This window comes from Oratosquilla oratoria, chromosome 20 (assembly GCF_046742065.1).
Source record: "Oratosquilla oratoria isolate Oo_2021 chromosome 20, ASM4674206v1, whole genome shotgun sequence".
Lineage (NCBI taxonomy): Eukaryota > Metazoa > Arthropoda > Malacostraca > Stomatopoda > Squillidae > Oratosquilla > Oratosquilla oratoria.
In genome coordinates, this window is record NC_134796.1 from 9,871,537 (window position 1) to 9,888,328 (window position 16,792).

Consider the following 16,792-nt stretch of genomic DNA (forward strand, 5'->3'; position numbering starts at 1 on the left):
ATTTCTATATGTTTTGCAATTAACAAAATGTAACAATAAAACTTTTTTTATGCCTAGGCTAGTTTGTTGTCGATAACAATATGTTCGGTACAGTACGTAAGCGAAAAGAATGTGTTTTGAAATAAAAAGATTCTTAATTTTGCCTTGCATTTTTTATTTTTATATGTTTTGCAATTAATGAAATGTAACAGTAAAACTTTCTTATGCCTAGTCTGTTATCGATAACAATATGTTCGGTTCAGCATTTTGTATTTTTATGTTTTGCGATTAATAGAATGTAACAGTAAACTTTGTTTATGCCTAGTCTGTTGTCGATAACAATATTTTCGGTACAGTACGTAAACGAAATGAATGTGTTTTGAAATAAAAAAAATTCCTAATTTTGCCTTACAATGATTTTAATGTAACCAACAAAAAGTATTAGTAGGTAAAAGATGACAGGACTTTATTCAGTATGCATAGGCCTTGGCTACGTTTCCTAACAAAAATTATAAAAAAAAGTTAATGAATATTAAACAACGTAGCTCAAAGATAATAAGATTTTATTCAGTATGCTTACATTTCCTAAAGAAAGTCTGATGGTAAAATAATATTAAAGTTAAAAAATACAGTATTAAATATCATAGGTTATAGATGATAGGATTTTATTCAGTATGCTTAGGCCTAGGCTACGTTTCCCAAAGAAAATCAGATAAAACTACAAAAAGGTTAAAAAATACTGTACAACATAGTTCAAAGATGCTAAGATTATTTCAATATGCTAACTATAATATACAATATATATATATATACAGTAACAAAAATATTTAAAGGGTAATATATACTGTATACAGGTAGTCGTCAACTTAAGACCTAAGCGACTTACAACTGATCGACTTTACGACCACGAGATAGTGCAATAATATTTAACATTTAATAGAGTAATAGAATTGCAATGTTATGCCTGGCAGTGCAGTACAATTACTTTGCACGCCGCGAGACGCGAGTACGATAGTTTTGGCAGGTTACCGGCAGCGTCAGGTTCCCTCTCATTCAGGAGCATGTGGTATTTCTGACTTCATTCATTACAAGAATTATATCTTTAATTTTTTTGTGCTTCAAACCCCCATGAAGATGTCTAAAAGAAAATTATCTTTCGATATTTCCAAGCCTGCCAAGAAACAAAGAAAGGTTATTGATCTTGACACGAAAATGAGTGATAAAACATTATGAAGGAGGGAAGAAAGTTAATGTGATAGCACGTGAACTTCAGTTATCACATTCTACAGTGTCGATAATTTTAAAAGACTAAGAGAGGATCTCAATTTTGCCTTGGATTTTATATTTTAATATGTTTTGCAATTAATAAAATGTAACAGTAAAACTTTTTTATGCCTAGTCTGTTGTCGATAACAATATGTTCAGTACAGCATTTTGTATTTTTATATTTTGCAATATTTTCGGTACAGTACGTAAACATAAAGAATGTTTTGAAATATTTTTTTCCTAATTTTGCCGTGCATTATGTATTTTTATGTTTTGCAATTAATAAAATGTAACAGTAAACTTTGTTTAAGCCTAGTCTGTTGTCGATAACAATATTTTTGGTACAGTACGTAAACGAAAAGAATGTGTTTTGAAATAAAAAAAAATCATAATTTTGCCTTGCATTTAGTATTTTGCAATTAATAAGATGTAAATTATACAGTACAATGATTTTAATTTAACCAACAAAAAAGTATTAGTAGGTCAAAGATGACAGGACTTTATTCAGTATGCGTAGGCCTAGGCTACGTTTCCTAACGACAATTATAAAAAGAATAATGAATATTAAACAACGTAGCTCGAAGATGATAAGATTTTATTCAGTATGCATACGTTTCCTAAAGAAAGTCTGATGATAGAATAATAAAAAATATTAAAAAATACAGTATTAAATATCATAGGTCAAAGATGATAGGATTTTATTCAGTATGCTACGTTTCTCAAAGAAAATCAGATAAAATTATAAAAAAAAAAAAAGGTTTAAAAAATACTATACAACATAGTTAAAAGATGCTAAGATTATTTCAGTATGCTAAATATAATATAGAATATACATGTATACAGTAACAAAAATAATATTTAAAGGTGTAATATATACTGTATATATATAAAGTCCGACTTGCGTCCAGATCGACTTATGACCTGTCTGTCAGAACCGAACTCGGTCGTAAGTCGACGACTACCTGTATATATAAAGACCGACTTGCGTCCAGATCGACTTACGACCTGTTTGTCGGAAACGAACTCGGTCGTAAGTTGACGACTACCTGTATATATGTATATATATATAATATGGAGAAAATGGGAGATAAACCAAATGTTTGATGACAACACTGCTTGCAGCAGGATCAGAGGAGGTATTAAGGAAGTTAATGATAGAGTTTGGGAAGGTGTGTGAAAGAAAAAAGGTGAAGATAGATGTGGGTAAAAGCAGGGCTATGGAGTCGGAGTCGGAAGCAATTACGGTCACTGGAGTTGGAGTCAGAAGCAATTACGGTGTCACGAGTCTGAGTCGGTAAAAATATACCAACTCCGACTCCAGTTAAATTTACACTTTATAATACCTTCATTTAGTCTGTAGAGTTATGCAGTGCACACTCCCTATAAGTAGATTATATAAAAAAAAAAAAAAAAAAAAAAATTATAAAATGTAATAAATCTCATCGTCTTATCTTCGTGGTCATTCCACTAAACTCCCAAAACATCTTTGTGCAATGCTGGCTTTCAAATTTATACATAGAGCGATAAACATAGAAAGTATTACTTGAATAAATTAGATAAACACCTCCATTTTACACCTGTTGACACACAATCACGGGAGCTGTAATATTCCTATCAAGTTCCATATGCGTCGTTTCCATCACTCCATTAATTTGGTGGTTTCTCCCACTGCTGTGTTGCCAAACAGTAGGATAATTATGATTTCAACTGTAGACTAATGCAATAATACTATCTCTTCTCTCCTTTCCCCTTCTTTGTCCCCTCTATACTTTTTAACATTGAATTATTGAAATAAGGATATTTGAAGTTGAAAAAAAAGTTTCAGGTTTCAAACATGTTCAGCTGTATCTTGTATTGTACTCGTATCAATAAGGTCAGTTCCAGAACCAGAGTAATGTCCATCGCAATAATCGCATAGCAGTACCAGTATGTAGTTAAATCAAGAGATACATAATAGAATCTTTATTTTACTGAATATTCTTCAATATCCTTTCAAAAAATCTCTACTTCAGTAATAAAGTATTAATGAAGAGGTCAAACATAGGAAAGCCACACTATAACATATATCTTTATTCTTTGATATAATGATATAAGTCTACTCAAGATTAGAGTGTATGTGTGTTGTATAGGCTTTATAAAATATGTAGGCCATAATCAGTTAATTACATGAAGAGGAGTCGGTGGTGCCAAAAATAGAGGAGTCGGAGTCGGAGGTTTTGTGTTCTGACTCCACAGTCCTGGGTAAAAGTAAAGTGATGAGATGTACAAGGGAAAAGGAAGGCAGCAAATTGGAAGTGAGTATTAACTCCTTGAATGCGATGACGCTTACATAGGTGTCATGAGGTGTGAGTATATGAGGATGCCAGCATCGGCTTCCAGATTATATTTATTTTGTAGTTGCAGCTGTAGCTGAGTGACCCTCTTATACTGTGAACAGGCTTGATCACCTTTTCAGTGATTACAAATACTCTGGGTGAAAGAGAGTGAGTATAACTACTGTAACTTTATATTTTATAATGAGCATATTGTGATGCATCATCGTACAACAGGCAGCTAATGTGCACACGAATATTTGACTCTTATTGAAGAAGTTAAGGGAGAGAGACTGGAAGAAGTGGATAACTTTAGATACTTGGGGGCAAATTTGGTGGGAAAGGGAGGAGAGGAGGTGGAGGTAGAATGTAGATTGAGAGAAGCAAGTAAATGCCTTGGGAGATTAAAAAGTGTAATGAGAAATAGATATTTGGGAATGGATACTAGAGGAGATTGTATTTACCTAGTGTCTTACAGGAAGGGGAGCTATGACCAAGGATGAGATGGATGCACTGGGAAAGAGAGGAATGTCTGTTGAGGAAGGAAGGGAGAAGACAGAAGATAGGGGTGAATGGAGAATGGTTGTGTATGGATGATGCTGTGATGAATGGGAGTGGGTGGGGGAGGGGGCATGTGTAAATGATATATTGATGCAGTCCAAAGGGATTTCTGTCTTCTCTTTTTCTACTTGAGGGGGGGGGGGGTTGCTGATTAAAGAAGTGGCCTTGATGTGGGTGTGCTGTGTCTTGCTACATTGCTTCTGACCCAGGGCAGTGGGCGAGATGCAGGGATGACCCATCATCCAGGAAGAGCCCAAAAAAGAGGGAGGGAGGGTTGTTGAAGGGGAGTGGAGTATATGGGGATGAAATGGGTGGGAGTGGCCTTTGACTTTGGCTACCTCACTTGTAAGGAGGAAAAAAGATCTTGGTATATGTATGTATATGGTAACAGTGGTACCGAGGATGAGGCTCAACACAAACATGGGCTGTGCTCCGTGTCTCTTTATTGTAACTTTGATTGTGACAGAGCTGAATGGTTACTTGCTACAAAGGGGGAATAGGAAACATGGAATAACTTGCTTGCAGGCAAAGATGTACAGCACTCATGGTGTACGTCTTGTTGAGCTGTTGGTTATCGCCTGACTGACTGGCACTTGCAGCCCACGGGACCTTGCTTGCTTGCTGGGCCACTCTAAGTACTTGAGCGCCCAGCCCAGGTGGTGTGAGGGCAGGGCCAACCCAGTTTGGGCATGCTGCCGCTTGGCGGGCTGGTACTGTGTGGTGTAACAAGAGCCCACTTGGTGCATACAGAGGGACCAAGTGTGGAAACTGAGGGACAAGGCCCACACACAGTGTGGCATACACTGAGGGACAAAGCTAATGTGATATACATGTGGGGACTAGGCACCAACTCACCATGTGTGTGTGTGTGTGTGTATATATATATATATATATATATACAGGGTGTTCAGGATAAATTTGACACTTTTTTTGGAAAAGAAAGAAAAATGTCATATCTTGGCTAAGAATTGATGTATTCTCAAAATTCAAAGTGCATCTCTTAGAGGATCTTTTGCCAAATACAGCTCACTCAAAGAAGCCGCTCTGAGCCTCCACCATGGCCTCCAGGTGGGACCTGAACCTGCAGCACACGGCCTTCACGGTGTCCTTCGAGAGATGCCTGAACACCAGTTTGATCCTGGCAATCAGCTCGTCCTTGGTGTTGCAGGTGGTACAATTGGTGTCTTTTTCAACTGCACCCCACACATAATAGTCTATGGGGTTGCAATCAGGTGAGTTGGGGGCCCAGATGTTGGTACTGGTAAAGTCATAGAAATCCTCAGACAGCCACTTCTAGGTTTTCCTGGAGGTGTGACATGGAGCTGAGTCTTGCTGCCACATGTATGGTCTTCCCACGGCCACCCTTTCCACCTGGCTCTTGACAACAGTGGACAGCAACTCTGTATAGTTATCTGAAGTGAGTCTGAGTCTCGCTTCAAAGATGTAGGGCAACGTGACATGGTCTTTGCTGGAAACTTGCCCAATGACCATCACAGTTTGAGGGAACTTGGTCTTCATGAAGCACTGGACTTTGTGGAGACTATAGGCTAGCCACCTGTTGTTCTGCATATTGTGCAACTGGTCCTGGCTGAAGTTCTTCTCATCTGAGAAGAACCAGAGCATCCCCAGCCCGACTGGGTGTTTGACCTTGTTGAGGAGTTCTTGGCTTTCATAAGGGGGTTCTTTCAGGCTGTTGCAGTGAATAGTTGGCCCTTGCACCTCTTGTATGAGTAGCAAATATCCTCATTCAGCGCTTACTTCACAGTTGTCACTCCAATGCCAATCTCTCTTGCCAAAGTCTGCATTGCCTTGCCTGGATCTTACCACACCCTTTTTTTTTTCCAGCTTCTCAATGAATTTTGTTGTGCGGACAGAATCAGAATGTTTGCTATGATCCTGCAATTCTCCAGCTCGCATCTCACGGCCTTCACTGTATTCAAGGAGTACAGAGCTGCAGCTAAGATTTCTGAATCTTTTAATCTGGCATGAATCATCAGGATGCAAGTCACCCTCTTCCAATATTCCGGTGCTTTCCAGTCATCCATGCTTTATAGTTCTCACACCCACCAATAATACACAGAATCGGCTATCTGTTGCACTTAACCGCTATTAAATCCTTCAAATGGTTCTGAAATGACAGATCAGAAAATGACAAAATTTATCCCCAACATCCTGTATATGTGTGTGTATATATATATATATACAGTATATATATACATTAGGCTGGTAGTCTGTCCTACATTTGGCAGCCAAATGTTAGGCTGGTTGAAGGCAAACTCTGATGGAGAGTTGGTTTTATATAGCAATTAATGTTGGGCACCAGTTGTGGGGGGGGGGGGGGTGACGAGACAGTGAGAGAGGACGACTATGTTTCAAGTTATGTCCCCAGGCAATCTGCTTGTGAGGGAGCAAGGGAGAGGGAGTAGGTGAGAAAGCAGGAGCAGCAAGGGAGGCTCACATATGATGCTCCAAGACGATATGAATCTTTGGTGTTGGTCCATCCTTTATATACACAGGTACGTCATGACCCATGCTCTTAATAGGTGTGAGGTCACGTATTACATAGGGAAGTCAGACACAAAAACGTTCTCAGGTTGCTGACTCACATAGAGGCTTTGAGGTAGGTATTGCACATGATTTCCTTTGTTAGGCTGGTCTTTCCCCATGTTGGGCAGCCGAATGTTAGGCTGATTGAAGGCAAACTCTGATGGAGAGTTGGTTTTATGTAACAATGAATATTGAGCACCAGTTGGGGAGAAGAACGAGACTGTGAGGGAGGTGACTGTTTCAAGTCGTGTCCCTGGGCAATCTGCTTGCGGGGATGGAGAAGGATGTGAGAAAGTAAGGAGTAGTGAGCCAGGCTCATGTATGATACTCTGAGGAGATCTGCATCTTCAGCAGTGGTCCATCCTTTATACTCGCCAGCAGGTCATGACCCATGCTCCTAATTGATGTGAGGTGAGGGAAGTTGGATGCAAAAATATTCTCAGGCTGCTGACTCAGATAGAAGGTATGAGGTGGATATCACACCTGAGTTTCTTCAAAAGGGGTTTGTGTTGGTCACGTGGCAGATCCTGGCAGTGGTTAGTCATCCTTGAGGGACCTCACAGGGGCCAGTCACATGGCTGGCCCCATAAGTGGTTCAAATGTCATGGGCAGAGAAGAGGTGAGGACTACTCCTTAGATCCTTCAAAAGGGCTTTGTGCATTGCATGTAACAAAACAAATGTGTTTTGCCACATGTAATGGTGATTAAGCGGGTGAGGTAAAGTCTCTGCTGGATTTTCTTGGATTTATTCTCAGGTATGAAGATCATGTGTAACTAGGTTCTTGACCTAGGCAGCCCTAGTGCTAGGTACATGACCTAGGCATTCCTTGAGCTGGGCCTTGACCTCGGTACTCCTGCCAGGTATGTGACCTAGGCAGTCCTATCTCAGACGGCACAACTGTCGGTAATAAAAGGGTAAAGGGTAGGTTTTGTGGGTTGGCGTATATGAGATATGCTAGTCATCAAATATAGATATGGGTGTTAGTTCTTTTATATGGAGTTGTATGGTTGGTGGGTGTGGTTAGATATGGTGTATATAAAGTTATGGTAATGTAATTGGGGTAGGTACAAGAAAGGGTTCAATGGGTCTGTCTGATGACATTAGGCATCTTGTGTGGTGACGCTACAGGTCTGTTCCGTTATCTTTGCATTAATGAGTCAGGTGTTTGGATTTGGAAATCTGAGTCTGCAACATTGAAGGTCTTGCCAAAGACAAAGTACCATGTTGCATGTGTGTGGATCATATGTCGCTTGTTTGCGAAAACGTCGTCATAACTCAAAAAACTGAATTTTTGAGTTATCTATACAGACATATTCATCTTCAAACATGGATTTTTTTGGTAACAGTGTCATATCTGTAGCTCAAAAATTGACCGCTAGGGAGTGCTAAATGTCCCAACGACATAACCTTACATGTTCCAACTTGTTCCAACAAATATTTTAGACTTAGTAAAGATTATGATTGTTTCAACTTCTATAAACTTTAGAGGCGTATTTGATGCTCCAAAAAATGTTCCACCTATGGTGTTTGAGGGCTTTTTATAATATTGAGAGCGTTTTGAAACTTTAAAATGCCTCTCCTGAAAAATTCAATATTTTGAGTTATGACGACGTTTTCGCAAACAAGCGATGTGTGGTTGATGGTTAGTGATGGTTACATTGCCTCCCCAACCTTTTAAGGTACATCCATGTACCTTGGGTTAAGGTCATGACAGTGGGGTTTTGCACACAAAATTGCAAGGAAGGAAATTAAGATATGATAATTTGTCAAGTTGCTAATGGGAGATATTGACTTGTAAAATTGATTTGAACAAGTAAAAAGGGGGAGTTTGCATTGATCATATCTTGGATATATTCAATAAAGCTATGTAAAAATATTTTCACTTGCATGTACATTCTCTTTCCAATGAGAATGATTTTTGTTATCACTTGTACTGATTATATTCTTTTCTCTGTTCAATGAGGATTGATGCCACTTTAGTTTGGGGGTCTCTTTTCTATTAGATATATGTAGTTTGTTCATGTGTACACTTTCACTAAAGGCATAGCTTTACTGAAGACATGACATCCTGAAAATATCGGTTGTTTCTTAATGAGAATATGTATGTGTAAGGCTAAATATAATTATAAGATTTAGTTCATTTTGGTAAATATATATAAATTGACATGGAGATGTCCGTTTACAGGTAGGATTATAGTGTAGGAATTTGGGATTTATGTTTTTGGTTGTTTTTGTGAGAAGTTGCAAAAGTTGATTGGACTTAGTTTATCCATTTTGTTCCATTATGTTATGAGTTAAATGTTGCTAATATTTGTTTCGTTGAGGTGTGTGAATGACTATTGGCTACATTTTTGTGGGAAATTATTATTTCTCTAAATGATGTTGCTGTTCTTATTATCACTCTTGTACATAGGTTATGGAAATCTGTGAGTTTTGTTGTTTATACCAAAACAGTTAACCTTTGAGTTTTAAAAAGGCAATGGAGGTGTATATTACATGTATGGGTTTAGATTATGGTATAAAATGATTATTGGTCTTTGAATGAGAAGTCCTGAGAACGTGTCTTTCCTGAAATTTGTGTGATTTTTGTATCTTGGGTTTGTCTGAGCTATATCTTTTCAGAGTTGAGTTGGTAAGGTGATAATATTTTGTATGTTGAGTATGAACAAGTGTATTGGAGGTAGTTATATTATGTTGGCAATAGATGAAGTTAGTTTGTTATAATTGTTTATTATTCTGGGGCATCACAGTCAGAAAGAAGTGAAGTTTTATATATAGTGGGAAAGAGTTTTGGTAAGTGATCATGAGTTCCTCGTAGCCTATCAAAACGCATGATGTCTTTGCATCTGTAGGTGGAATAATGAATTATAATGGCATGGTTCTGTGTGTCAGTTTTGTTCATTGTGGAATATGTCATTATGTTTTCTTTAGCTTGTCTTATGTGTTGGCTTTGGGTGACTGCCTGTGAGATTTCCTTGGGGCAGGAGCTGTGGTTGGGGCATGCTGAGGTGAGCATTTTGTTGGGTTTAGTCTTGATTTAGTCTAAGGTTAATGTGATATTGAATTGTTATATATGGGTTAAATATTTAAGTACATGATGGTAGATGCAATAGGTTGTATTTGAAAGGTGTATGGTCTTTGATATTTATGTAGAATGAGTTTGAAAAAATGTTTCTTAAGTACATTGTGTCAAAATGCACTGGGAAATGTTTTGTTATTTAATTATTGAGTTCTATATATCTGAGGTTTGATATTTTTATATGTTGTTTGGTATTCAATATCTGTTATTCATAGTATGTGTTTGCTTGTATTATCCGTTGGTTGATATGTACAATTATTATTTTATTTTATTATTATTATTATGATATATATATTTTTTATTTTTTTTTATTCTATTTTTATTTTATTTATTTTAGATCTGTGTGGATTGGAGAATTTGTTGTATGTTATTTACCTACGTTGATTTGAAGAATTGGTAATGAATCATGTGATCACTTTGTCTTGGTATGTGGGATCTGTTCAAAGCATTATTTCTATTTGTATGCTCCTATTGGTTTGTGACATACTATTAAATGTGTTTTTAAATAGGTGTAAAGATTTGGGAAACTGGGTACTTATTATAAATTCTACATTGATTTAACATGTAGACCAGGTTCACTGACAGAAGGTGACTGACAGTGCTTGGAAGAAGTTGTGGTGGTGTCTTGATTTTTGCTGAGTTGCAATTTTATCGTGCTGCCTAGATGGTGGGTGCAGTTGGTAGGTTGAGATGGGTAGAGCCGAATGATGTGGAAGTGTTGATAGGTGGTCAAACAAGGAGCTCAGCCAATGCAAAGTTCCTGGTCTGTGTTGGTCATGAAGGGGGTGGAGGGGAGCAGGTAGGTTATGCAGGTCCGAGCTTAATCGTTGCGAAGTTCCAGGTCTCTCTGGTCATGAAGGGGGTGGAGGGTAGCAGGTAGAGTGTTGAGGTGATGTTAGTTGGGGATGGTATATGTGAAGATGCCTCTAGATGAGTCTCATAGGTCTGTGTCCAATGTGTCCTGACTGAAGTTGTTTGGGTAACAAGTTGGCCTTCAAGTCTGTGCGCTGGATCTCTATAGCTGATTGGAGTCTGGTTTATGCTGAAGGAGTAGAGGGATCAGTGGTATTACTTACTGAGTGGGCAGTTTTGCTGAAGGGGCAGGAATAGTTCTACTGGGAAGTGTGCAGAGCTGATGGGAATTTTGTGGTTTGATTGAAGTTCGATCACTTGGGTGGGCATAGCCAAATGGAGTCTTGTGGTTTGATCATCTGGGAGGTGCACATAGCTGAATGGAGTCTTGTGGTTCGATCACCTGGGAGTTTTGTGTAGCTGATTGGAATCTTGATATGGTGATGCGTTGAGTTGACAGACGTTTTCTCCTACTCTGACAGCAGTCTCTCTGCAAATCGCTGTCTTTGATTGGTAGTGTACTGCCACCAGGTGGTTTAAAATCAAATGCCTTACAATTTCACCACCAATTCTAAGATGGTTACAACTGCAGGTCACGCCTTTGGCGACGGGCAGATGTTCTTAGAAGTCAGAATGTAGTCTGGAAGGGAGCGGTTGGTGGAGGGGTCGTGTATAGATATGTTGCATGGTCAGAAGTGTGCTGATGTTGGGTGATGCGCTGGGCTGTAATTTGATTGAAGTTTGATGTGGAGCTGAATCCTGTGGGTTGATTTCAGGGGTTTTGATCGAAGATATAAGAAGTCGAAGACAGGCAGTGCCTCCTTCACAGACAGTAGTCTGTTCTTCAGATTGGTAGGCATAGTTTGAGTGGCTGAGGACTACGATTTCAGTCCAAAAGTTGTCTTGAAAGGAGCAGTTGGTGGAGGGGTGGTGTATAGATGTGTCGCTCGCTTAGAAGCATGCTGCCGTTGGGTGATGCACTTGACTGTGATTTGATTGAAGTTTGATGCAGAGCTGAGTGGAATCCTGTGGGTTGATTCCGGGGACTTTGAGGATATGAGAAGTCGAAGACAGGCAGTGTCTCCTTCACAGTGGTCTGTTCTTCAGAATGGTAGGCGTGGCTGGTCGGCGACCTGGTAGGCGTGGCTTGAGCAGCTGAGGACAACGATTTTATTCAGGTGTGTCTTCGGATTTGGTGAGGGAACACCGCTTGCTACCAGTGTAACAAAACAAATGTGTTTTGCTACATGTAATGGTGATTTAGTAGGTGAGGTAAAGTCTCTGTATAAAGTAAGCAATAGTAAAACTTAACTTCTTTATAAATTTGTTTGATATCCCACAACTCATATCCTTCAACTTAAAGTCAGCTTAATGCAATACTCCAGACTTGATATGTACTGTAGTTTAGTTCAGTAATCATGTTCACTTTGTGATTTTTACATTACATGATACCTTCAGGAATGTATCCCCTGCATAAATCGAGAAATCTGTGTGTATGTATATGTATATAAATATATATATACGGTGAAGTTTTGATTATCTGGTGTCCGATATAATGGCATCTTTTGACAAGCCCTTTTAATAAAGTTAAATTTAAATATTAATATGTGGCAATGCTGATATTTGAATTTCACGCATGCTCTTGGCAGCTGAACTATGTGGGTAGAGCGACAATGCTCTAGCAGCAGTGGTCCAAACTACTGGGAACAGCCTTCTGCTTTGCTGCCATATTACCTGTTGCATCCACTGCAATAGTCTCCTCTTTATCTGTTTACATTGTTGTGTGTCTGCTTGCTACTGTATCTCACCATGACCCCACTTCAGAATGAGACCACAGAGAAGAGAAAGCTCTTTGTTCTGATTATCCCGAAAAAGATTGAGCTCATAAAACAGATGGAGAAGGGAGAGTCGCAGCAAGTTGATGGTGGAATTTGATGCGAGTTTGTTGATGCTGTATCATCTCAAGAAATGGAAAGATAAACTCCTGTCTTTTGTTGCTAACACAGAAGCTCCTACATCACTAACTGACAAGAGGAATTCATTAAAGAGACCTAAGCTTGATGAATTGGATTGGGCTCTCTACATAGGGTTTGCTGCTCAATGCTCTAAAGGTAAACCTGTCACCGGGTCTATGCTTGTTGAGAAGGCCAAGAAGCTATGAGCAGATTTGGAGATCGAAACTGAATGTAATTTCTCAATTGGATAGCTGCACAACTTTAAGACTCATCATAGCATCCGTAAGCTGGAAATCAGTGGTGGATGTTGTTCAGTGGATCATGAGGCAGCTGAAAATTATGCTGAAATTTTCTCAAGCCTCATATATGCGCATGATGTGAACCTGGACCAGGATTATAATGCCGACAAAACAGGCCATCAGATTCAAACACAACAAGGACCAGATTACTATTCTTCCATATACTAACCTGACCGGAAACAAGCTTACCCTGTTTATGATTGGCAAATTTAAACCCAGGGCATTTAAAAATGTCTATCATTTGCCAGTCCATAATGCCAGCAGCAATGTATGGATGATGACAGAACTTTTCAAGGGGTGATTGTTCTATGCCTTTATAGTGGAAGTGAAGGAGCATCTTCATCAGCAGGGGTTGAGTAAAGATTCCAAAGTCCTTTTCATCAGTTGCAGGGCTTATCCTCCTGCACACGAACTTGTTTCAGATAACATCTTCGTTACCAACCTGCCTCCAAATGTGCCTTTGCTTATTCAGCTGATGGACCAGGGAATCATTCAGAACTTTACAGGGACAACTTTATTCACAAGCTTGTAAATACTGATGTTGATGTGGCCCAGTTTCAGAAGGAATTCAACATCAAGGATACTATATTTGCTCCTGTGCATGCTTGGAAGAAAGTGAAGCAGTCTACCATTTGGAGGTGTTGGCATAAGCTTTGGCCAGAAATGATATTCAGGAAGAAGACAACAATGATGTAGAGGCTTTTTTAAGATTCGATATGGCTACAGCTTCAGGATGTTGAACAGAACAATTGAGACAGCTGCATGCCCCTGTATCACATCCTATTAGCCAAGTAGGGACAGAGGAAACTGATGAGTGGTTACAAGCAGACATTAACAAGCCTGTTGTGGAAGAGATGATGGATGAGGCCATAGTCAGCAGTCTTCATACCCATATCCACAACACCCCACCTGAGCAAGAATCTGATGAAGAGGAGGAGAGAGTGACATGGAAAGAGACTAACGAAGGTCTAGCTAAGTTTATTTCCTTTGTGGAGGGCAGTAATCACTACAGTACTTCTGAGGTGATGGCTGTACGCGTTTTGATGAACACCTTTCTTTCCAAAAAAAGACAAATTCTGCAGGCAGACAGATATCAGGAAGCTGTTTGAGCATGCAGCACACAGGAAGAGCTTGCCTCCTACTCCTGCCCATTGCCTAACAACCACCCCACAATCAATGGAAGATGATGATGTCCCTAGATCAGCTGTTGAGGTAGTATCCTGCCCCTTGCTTTACTCTTCTGACTTGGAATAAGTGTGCTTAGGCCAAAATAAAGAAAATGCAAAAAATTATAAAACAGAAAATGTGTAAAACAAAAGTTGTGTGTGAGTGATTTCTTTTTCATTAAAAATGTATTCATCTGTTGTTAGACTATGCTAAGAGAAAAAAGAAAATGTTTGTAAGCTCGTTTGGAAAAATAAGATAGGTTCCAAGGTAGGTTCATTTGTTGATTAACACTTTATCTTGTACAACCATAGTTTGTTATTGTATTTGTTATTTGTGAAGTTTAGATAGGAAATTAAATGGGTTTTGGGTGGTTTTATGCATTTTTAAAGAATGTGACCTGAAACAACAGTATATTTGATTTAGCAGCAATAGAAAACTCCCATGATAGCCAGATAATCAGAAATGCACTATATATATATATTATATATACATATACCAAGGCTTTTTCCCCCTTACAAGGGAGGTAGCCAAAAAGGAAAAGGCATAAAATCATTCCCACCCATTCCATCCCTAAATACACTCCACACCCCTCCACCCTCCTTCTTCCCTCTCATCTTAGCACCTCCTGGATGACGGGTCATCCCTGCACCTTGTTCACTGCCCTGGGTCAGAAGCAGTGTCGCAAGACACAGCACATCCACAGCAAGACCGCTTCATTAAATACATACATATGTATATTATATATATATATATATATATTATATATATATATATATAGAACGGGGGTGGAAAGGGAGTTGGGAGATAGGGTTGATGAAAGAGTATTAGGATGGTTTGGACACATGGAAAGAATGAGTGAAGAAAGACTAGTAAAAGAGGTATGGAAGGCAGATGTGGAGGGAGTGAACATGAGGGGACGTCCTAGGATGAGGTGGATGGATGGGGTAAAGGGGGCTTTGGGGAAGAGGGGAATGTCTGTTGAGGAAGGACGGGAGAGGACAGAAGACGGGTGAATGGAGAATGGTTGTATATGGATGATGTGATGCATGAGGTGTAATGGACGGGGGAATGGGGGGTGAGGTAGTATGTGTGAGCAAAATTTGATGCAGCCCAAAGGGATTTCTCCCCGTCTTCTCCTTTTATGCATGGGGGGGGTCGCCGATTTAATGAAGCGGCCTTGCTGTGGATGTGCTGTGTCTTGCAACACTGCTTCTGACCCAGGGCAGTGGACAAGGTGCAGGGATGACCCGTAATCCTGGAGGTGCTAAGAAAAGAGGGAGCGTGGAGGGGTGTGGAGTGTATTCAGGGATGGAATGGGTGGGAATGATTTTATGCCTTTTCTTTTTTGGCTACCTCCCTTTTTAAGGGGGAAAAAGCCTTGGTATATGTATGTATGTATTATATATATATATACACACACACACATGTATGTATATCAGAGGGGGACTATGTCATGACACATAGGTAAGATGATAAAATCCCACTGTTGGAGAAAGTATACGGACGAAGTATAGAATTAACTGTATATTTCGACCATTCTGCTGAAGAGGACCACAGATAGTGGTCGAACTATACAGTTAATTCCATACTTTGTCCGTTTACTTTCTCTGACAGTGGGATTTTATCATGTATGTATATACACCCCATGTGGAGTATTGACTGCATGTTATTATGCAGCATAATTTGCTTAGCATGCAGCTAATACTTTAGAGACTGTATGGGTGCCCCTATGGACCAGAGTCACACATAATATTGTTTATGTTAGAGGAAATCTCTACTCCTAGAGAAATGATGGTTCTTTGTTGTACTGTCCCCTGTGGTAAGGGGAAGAAAGAATGTTGCCACAGAATTTTCCCTCTCAGGTCATAAAAGGCGGCTAAAACAGGATGAAGTGTTGGAATTAGGTATGCTGTCTGTAAACCTTAGTGGTACATAACTACAAGAAGTTGAGGCATAAAAGGGTCTAGGAGTATCCAGCCAGAACCCTGGTTTGGATATTTTAATGTATGTGTGGTACAGATGAAAGTAAAAGGAAAGGGGTAGGTAGTATGTTTGTGAGAAGATGAATATGTTGGCATTGAGTGAAACTAAGTTGAAAGGGAGGGGTGATTTTGTGTTTGAAAGTGTAGTGGGGAGGGTGTTAGGATTGAGGAGAAGGCAAGGGAGGGAATGGGTGGCTCTACTGGTAAGGAGATAGGTAAGCATGTGGTGGAGTGGAAGGAGGTTTCTTCAAGGTTAATGTGGATGAAAGTGATACTGGGGAGATGTGGGTTTTTGTAAGTGCATATGGGCCTGGTAGTGAGAAGAATGTAGAGGAAAGTGAGGGTCTTGGTAAGCACATATGGGTCTGGTAGTGAGAATGTAGAGGAAAGTAAGGCTTTTTGGATAGATTTGAATTATTGCTTAGAGAGTTTTTGAGGAAAATCAATATAGTGGTATTGGGAGATCTCAATGCTAGAGTCGGGGGTGAACCAATAGATGGAGTGGTTGGAAAGTTTGGAGCGCCAGGTATAAATCACAGTGGGGAGTTAACGGCGATGTGTTTAGAAAGTTGATAACTAACACAGTGTTTAAGAAAAAAGTTGAGCATAAGTACACATGGGAGAGGGTGGTTAATAAGGCATTAATAGACTATGTAGTGGTATCCAGAAGAAGAGTTGGAAGAGTTCTGGATGTCCATGTTCTTAGTGGGGAGAGTGGAGGAATATCAGATAACTTTTTAGTGGAAGGTAAGTTGAGAATGGAGAAAGGGGAAAAGGGTGGAAGGTAGGTGT